We start from the raw sequence: 8,128 nt of genomic DNA on the forward strand, positions 1-8,128 counted from the left end.
CCAGGACTTACCCAGACCAATTAAACAAGAATTTCTGTTGGTGGTCCCAGGTGGGGGTATTTTTTTTAACTTTCCCAGATTATTTTAATACTCAGCCAGGGTAGAGAACCAAAAGTTGGATAATCTCTAATGTCCTTTCTACGTCTGAAGAGGCCATGATTCTCAAGGACGGAAAATTAAACACTCTTAAGGTTACATTTTATAGATTAATAGGGTGGGAATGAGCTTAAGGTATGGCTGGTTATATATAATAAAAGTATATTTATATTAGTCTAATCCAAGGAAAAGAGATGCTCCTGAAAGAACTATAAAAATAAAAATAGCCAAGTGTGCTGGCTGATGCCTGTAATCCCAACACTTTGGCAGGCTGAGGTGGGAAGATCACTTGAGCCCAGGAGTTCGAGACCAGCCTGGGCAACATGGTGAAACCCTATCTCTAGAAAAAATACAAAAATTAGCTGGTGTGGTGGAGCATGCTTTAGTCCCAGCTACATGGGGGGCTAAAGTGGGAGGATCACTTGAGTCCAGGAGTTTGAGACTGCAGTGAGTCACGGTTACACCACTGAACTCCAGCCTGAGTGACAGAGCAAGACCCTGTCTCTAAAAAATAAAAATGTATTTAATTAGTTCAATCCAAGGAAAAGAGCAGCTCTTGAAGGAAACTTTGGATCTTATCTGGCTGCAAAAAAGGAGAAGCACAGAAACACATCCAGTATTTGTGTGTGTGTGTGCATATAAACTATACACACATAAAATTTTACCAACACTCACAGAAATATTGGATTAATTCCTAGCTGCATAATGGGCTGTAATTTGATGTTTTTCCCATTAGATGGAGCTATATCTTTGTTAAGAAGATGCTATAAATTTCTAAAAGGGATGTTTTACAGATGATGAATTTCCCAGTGAAACAGGAAAGAACTATTACAAAAGTGTATGATATAAATTGCTTTTAAAATAGCCATGTTATATCTAACCCTTGAAATACCTTGAATTGTTCATCTGTTTGGCTTTGCACAGGCTTTATATCTAACACTCTGTGGATATTAGCATACTTAATAAAACTTTGTTTTCTGTGTTTCCCTTCAAAAAAGCCCAAATTAAACTCTACATCTGGAATAGTAGCTGTTAATAGTATTTCAGTTAGGATACTTTTAGATATGAGCCCTACAACCTTTTATTTGCAGTTTCAAATCACAAGAGGCACATTTCACAAATTAAAAAAAACAAAACAAAAAAAAAACAGACATTCATTTGACCTAAACACTGAGTGAGAAAGAGAAGAGAGAGACAGGGAGAGAGAGTTTTGTTTCTCCCTATTTTGTCCAGATTCATCTTGAACTCCTGACCTCAAGTGATCCTCCTGCCCTAGCTTCCCAAAGCCCTAGAATTACAGGAGTGAGCCACCACACCTGGCCTGAATATGTATACTTTTTAGTATAAGTATGTTCCATGCAATGTTTAGGACATATACTAAAAGATTACTTCTCCCTACCCTACCGCTACCACCACAAAAACCAAACACAACCACAATAATCACTATTATTTGTTGATTATCTGAAATTCAAATTTAACTGAGCAGTCTGTATTTTATCTTGCAAGCCTATCTAAAAACCCAAGAGTTTTGAAACTATTTGATGGCAAAATGTAACTTACAGCTGAGGCTATGTATAGTCTTTACTTACTGTTAATGTTTATATGCATCACTGTACCGTTATATGTGTTAATGTTTTCGATAATAGGCACTGCTCCAGATTCCACTGGGAATGTTACATAATACATGATATTTGTACCATATTATCTTTTTAGAATAAAAAAGCACTGAATTCCAAAATATATTTGTCTCCAGTACTTTGGGAAAATATATTGTGAGCCGATAATAAATTTCTAACTTTGTAAGCAAGAAAAATAAGTATGCAAGAAGTTATTTCTGAAGTGCTGTATGAAATTTTTTAAATTTTAATATTACTTCATTATTATTAATAGAACTGGAAATAGCCATCTAATTTCTTTTTTAAAAGAGTCTCTTACACATGGACACAGGGAGGGTAACATCATATACCAGGGCCTGTTGGGGGGTGGGGGTCAAGGGGAGGGGGAGCATTAGGACAAATACTCAATGCATGAGGACTTAAAACCTAGACGACAGGTTGATGGGTGCACCGAACCACCATGGCGCATGTACACCCATGTAACAAACCTGCATGTTCTGCACATGTACCCCAGAACTTAAAGTGAAAAAACAAACAAAAAAGATGGGTCTCTTAATTTTTTGCTGTCTTCAAAGAAGCCAGGAAAAGAATGAGTCAGACAAGGCACCTATAGTCCAAACTGAAAGAACTAAAGGAGAAACCATTGTCCTCCTCCAAAGCAAAGTCACCACAGGCCCCGAAAGATAGGTGGCCATTTTTTCTTTCCTTCAAGCAAAACAAACCGTGAGAAAGAAAACTGGCTAAATGTCTTCACATTATATTCCATAATGTTGTTACTTTGCTACTTAGGAAATGCTTTATTTCATTTTATTTTATTTTATCTGTTTGTGAGATAGTTTCACTCTTGTTGCCCAGGCTGGAGTGCAATTGTGCAGTGGCTCACTGCAACATCTGCCTTCAGGGTTCAAGTGATTCTCCTGCCTCAGCCTCCAGAGTAGCTGGGATTACAGGCATGCACCACCACGCCTGGCTAGTTTTGTATTTTTGTAGAGATGGGGTTTCTCCATGTTGGTCAGGCTGGCCTCGAGCTCCTGACCTCATGTGATCTGCCTGCCTTGGCCTCCCAAACTGCTGGGATTATAGGCCTGAGCCACCGAGCCCAACCCAGGAAATGCTTTCTAATTTGTCTTAAATCTGTCTGCTTTCAGTACATGTTTAATAGAGTCAATGTTGATGACCATTAAAGCACTGCTTACCAATGTTCTCACAAATATGCCTTTTTACTTCATTAAGTACCTATTGATTTTCCCCTCAGATTTCTATTTCCAGTTTAAATCATCTCAATTCCCTTCAGAATTTTTCATTGTAGCCATTTCTCAAACATTATTATGATTCTAAAACAACTAGCATTAATCTTCTATGCATTAGTATATTAAAAGCTTAATATATAGGAGGATTACCTCTCTGCAGTTATTATACACCAAGACTTATGCTTCAAAACAGTCTCAGTCTACAATGTGTCCACTAGGTTTTTTTCTACTAAATCTCTTCGTATCAAATCAGTTTCTTCTAATAAATTCGAAAAATGGGTTTTTCGTAATGTTCTCTTTTCTTTCTTTTTTTTAGATTTTTATTTATTTTATTTTAAAATAAATGTTAATGAACAAGAGGGACAGAAAACACCGGTGGCTGCTAGGGGGTCAGAGACAAGATCGAGTACAGGGGCCAGAGGGGACTGTCCTGAGTGATGGAACTGTCCTGCCTAGTGATTGGTTATAAAACCATACATTTGTCCAAATTCACAGACTAGACTAAAAAGGGTGATTTTACTGAATGTAAATTATAAACTTTTTTATTTTTAAAAAAGAAATCATGAAGGCCAGGTGTGGTAGCTCATGCCTGTAATCCTAGCATTTTGGGAGGCCAAGGCAGACCACTTGAGGTCAGGAGTTTGAGACTAGCCTGGCCAACAAGGTGAAACCTGGTCTCTACTAAAAATATAAACATTCATCAGGTGTGATGGCACACGCCTGTAATCCCAGCTACTCGGAAGGCTGAGCAAGAGAATCGCTTGAACCTGGGGGGCAGAGGTTACAGTGAGCCCAGATCGCGCCACTGCACTCCAGCCTGGGCACCAGAGAATCTGTCTTTAAAAAAAAAAATAAAAAAGAAAAGAAAAAGAAAAAGGAAGATAATGAAAAAAGAAGAACCAAACATTTACCCTATGTGAGAAAAAAACAATTGGGTTTATGATAGGTTTGCTCTTATAGACAGTAAAAACAAATGCCAGGAATTTAAAGCAAAGAACAGTAAAATGAGAACGATCTTAAACATACAAAGTGTTTCAAAATTATTTTTTAGAACAACATGCTTATACAAGAGGTAAGACTTATTTTTGTATTTGATTTGATAATTTGACTTGGAATTTTTCTGTGGGAATAAAACTGCTTGCCCAGCTAATTTTTTTTTTGTATTTTTAGTAGAGACGGGGTTTCACCATGCTGACCAGCATGGTCTCGATCTCTTGACCTCGTGATCCACCCGCCTCGGCCTCCCAAAGTGCTGGAATTACAGGCTTGAGCCACCGCGCCGGGCCGAACAACTTTTCTTAAAAGACAAAAATTCAAATGTAACATACGTCCAGCTAAAACTGAATCTAGCTGTTTATAAGAACTGATTCCAAAATATAAAAATATGAAATTTACATAACTGATATGTAGAAGCTTTTCAAAATTGATTGTAAATTTAAAAGTTAAGATTGGTCTTGCCTCTGAAGTCTGGAGCTGCAGATCAGCCAGCAATGGCTGCCTGTCTCGGCTTTCTTGGTGCCTGAGCTGCAGAGTGGGCCTCTGGAGGGGCTGTTGCCTGGGTCACTCTTCCTCTGGCTGTTTGTGGTAGGTGCATGAGGCACTCTGTGTTGGCCTGGAAAGAATCCCACGCACTGGAAGTCTGTGAAGAAGCGAAGACGCCAAAGGCGTACAGTGTTGTGTATACTTGGAGACAGTGGAGCGGGCCCAGGGCAGTCCTCCCCAGGCTGGGTTTTTTTTGTTGTTGTTGTTTGTTTGTTTTTTCATATCTTTGGCTGTAATTTTATAAATCCCGTTTATTTTGAAATATTCATATGATTTTGACATTAACTCAAAATACACAGAAATTACTTGTATCTGCCTATACATTTAGAAGAATACTTAACAATCAGTATTTATGCATGCCAAATAAAACTTTTCCCAATTTTTAAAATTATTTTTAAAAATAAGCCAATTTCGGCCGGGCGCGGTGGCTCAAGCCTGTAATCCCAGCACTTTGGGAGGCTGAGGCGGGTGGATCACGAGGTCAAGAGATCGAGACCATCCTGGTCAACACGGTGAAACCCCGTCTCTACTAAAGCTACAAAAAATTAGGTGGGCATGGTGGCGCGTGCCTGTAATCCCAGCTGCTCAGGAGGCTGAGGCAGGAGAATTGCCTGAACCCAGGAGGCGGAGGTTGCAGTGAGCCGAGATTGTGCCATTGCACTCCAGCCTGGGAAACAAGAGCGAAACTCCGTCTCAAAAAAAAAAATAAATAAAAAAAAAATAAGCCAATTTATATTGGACATTTGGGTTATATGTGCATATAAAAGTCATATTCCTCAGCTAGTCTAACTGACCACAGATAGACTAGCATACAAGTGTTCTTTCTGGATGGAATTAAGTTTCAGAGGCAAAGTGGTTCAGATGGGAGCAAATGAGCTGACCTCCTCATGAAGTAAACTCGACAAAATCAAGAAGTATTAAAGGTGCTAATGACTGATTCCATACATCTTTCTGTCTTCTCTATCTTTTCAATATACAAGTATGCACTATGGATGTGTATAAATTAAAACACTTCTATACTGTGAGCTCCTACGGAGGTGCTACTGTGAATACATAAAAGGCCCTGGGGAAGAGAGAAGTAGCGCAGGGGAGCAGAGGGCATCTGCCCTCCATCAGGCCATCCACACAAACCTGCTGAGGAGGTAGACTCGATGATCTAGGTCTCAACGGGCTTAGATGTTGACCTGGACCTTCAAGTGGGGTTTTCCTTCATTGTATTTTATGTTGTTTGTTCAACTATTTTTGTAATTGGGGCAAAGTGAGATGTTCAACTAGTCTAAGAATGCTTTACATACCCCATAAACTGTCTGAATCAAAGGTTTTTATTTATTCTTCTGCCAATCACCACTGATTTCCACCTAGAATTATTTTGTAAGGTAAGAAACAGTTAAGTCAACTGAACAAAGAGCTGGGGCTTTGGGCTCTGGAACATTATTACACACTAACTGGGAAACGCAGGGCCTCAGGGTGGGGTCTAGTCAGGCTGACTGCAGCAGGGCACAAACCTGCCTCAGTGGGCCTTCTCCAAGAATGCTCTGCAGCACCTGACACACTGCTGGTACACCGCCTCAAAGTCAGAGTCATTCCCATAATAAGGATCTTCAATAATAAGTTGTTTTTGTGGATCATAGCTCCCAAGTAGTTCAATTTTAGCTTTGCAGGTTTTAACTTGATTACTTTTTCTATTCAAATCTCTCAGATTGCCTTCATCCATACATAGTATATAATCAAATGTGGCAAAATCTTCTTTGGTAATCTGTCTTGCTTTATGGGCTGTGTGAATGCCATGATTTCTTAGGCAGCTCACAGCTCTTGGGTCTGGGGACCGGCCCACGTTCCAGTCAGAAACAGCACCACTGTCAATGACCCAATTCTCTGAGATGTTTTGATCAGTTACAAGTTTCCTGAAAACTGCTTCTGCAATGGGTGATTGACAAATGTTACCCAGACACACAAACAGCACGGACTTGGTAACCGGCTCCGCCATCTTCCCGCGCGTAGTGGCCCCCAGGCTGGTTTTTAAAGCACTTTTTTGGTTTAGGATTCAGCTTCATCATGGTCACTTTCATTATCATTGTCATTCTCCTCATCTTCTTCCCTCTTTTCCTCTTTAAGCATTTTTGGGTATTTACTAGCTAAAATCTTCTTTGGTAATATATCTGCAAGAAACTGAAAAGTCTCTGATTCCTCTGCAGTGTTTGCTAAATCACTGTAAGTCAGTACTTTCTTTTCCTTTCCAATGCTATGTCTGTAGGAATAGGCGGCTAGACATTGAACAAAAAGCTCCGTGGTCTTGGCTGTGAGCACCAGCGTCTCCTGGCTGATGGGGGACACCTCGGGGGAGCTCTTCATGATGACCCGGATGCGGTACAAGGGCAGCGAGACGAGCCGCTGCTCCCCGCACTTGTCTTTGCCCACGATCACGTCCGCCACCTTCCCGCCCCTAGCGCGAAGTGGCTGTCCTGCCCGGCCAGCCGGGGGGTGCGGGGAGCAGCGCCCGCTGCCCCTGTTCTCTTTTTCTGTTACAAAGACACACACACGTATGCATTTTCCCTTTATCTTCCAACTTTCTAAATGTTATTATACCCTTGTGTTGTCAACAAATTTGTGGTAATATCTTTTTTTTTTTTTTTTTTTTTTTTTTTTTTTTGCGACGGAGTCTTGCTCTGTCGCCAGGCTGGAGTGCAGTGGCGCAATTTCGGCTCACTGCAACCTCCGCCTCCTGGGTTCAAGCGATTCTTCTGCGTTAGCCTCCCAAGTAGCTGGGACCACAGGAGCCTGCCATCACGCCTGGCTCATTCTTTTGTATTTTTAGTAGAGACGGGGTTTCTCCATGTTGGCCAGAATGGCCTCGATCTCTTGACCTCATGATCCGCCCGCCTCAGCCTCCCAAAGTGCTGGGATTACAGGCGTGAGCCACCGCGCCCGGCCCGTGATCTACGGCTGTAATCCCAGCACTTTGGGAGGCTGAGGCGGGCGGATCATGAGATCAAGAGGTCTAGGCCATCCCGGCCAGCATGGTGAAAGGCAGGAGACTCGCTTGAACCAGGGAGTCAGAGGTTGCAGTGAGCCCAGATTTCGCCACTGCACTCCAGCCTGGGACAGAACAAGACTCTGTCTGAAAAAAATAAGAAATAATAATAATAATAGTAGTAGCCTTTAGTTATGCATGTATAAAATGCATCATATCATACCAAAAGGGAAACAGGTCTTGTTTAGTACCATTGCATGAAATGGTCTGTATATATGGATGTCAAAACATGTACAAAAAATATATACTATATGATATAGATACATTAACACAGATTTGACCACAGTAGATGAATAATTTCATATTTTTGTTACAAATTATAAATTTTGTTATAATTACATTTTGTAATTTTGTATTTTTAAGTTAATATTATAATGTAATCATTGTCCCAGCAAATACAACTTTTAATGGGTCCCTCATGTGGATTTACCATAATTTGCTTAAATAATTTCTCTGTCATGGAACATTTAAGCTACTTACAATTATTTACTACTAAAAACAGTAGGGCAGTGAACATTATGTTAGTTTTTAAACACTTAGGGTTCTTTAGGATAGATTTCCATTAATTGACTTGTGAGGTAAAAGAATGAGGA

The 8,128-nt window shown here is 40.4% G+C and overlaps 2 pseudogenes across 1 annotated transcript; both read right to left on the reverse strand.

Annotated features, from left to right (window-relative positions):
* Positions 1 to 5,805: 5,805 nt before the first annotated feature.
* Positions 5,806 to 6,510, reverse strand: LOC116538252 (annotated as a pseudogene). Its single transcript, XR_004263581.1, has one exon. The product of XR_004263581.1 is annotated as a low molecular weight phosphotyrosine protein phosphatase pseudogene (transcript).
* Positions 6,511 to 6,516: 6 nt separating this feature from the next.
* Positions 6,517 to 7,729, reverse strand: LOC116537660 (annotated as a pseudogene).
* Between the last annotated feature and the right edge of the window lie 399 nt (positions 7,730 to 8,128).

This window comes from Sapajus apella, unplaced genomic scaffold (assembly GCF_009761245.1).
Source record: "Sapajus apella isolate SASKATOON/1434 unplaced genomic scaffold, GSC_monkey_1.0 scaffold4, whole genome shotgun sequence".
Lineage (NCBI taxonomy): Eukaryota > Metazoa > Chordata > Mammalia > Primates > Cebidae > Sapajus > Sapajus apella.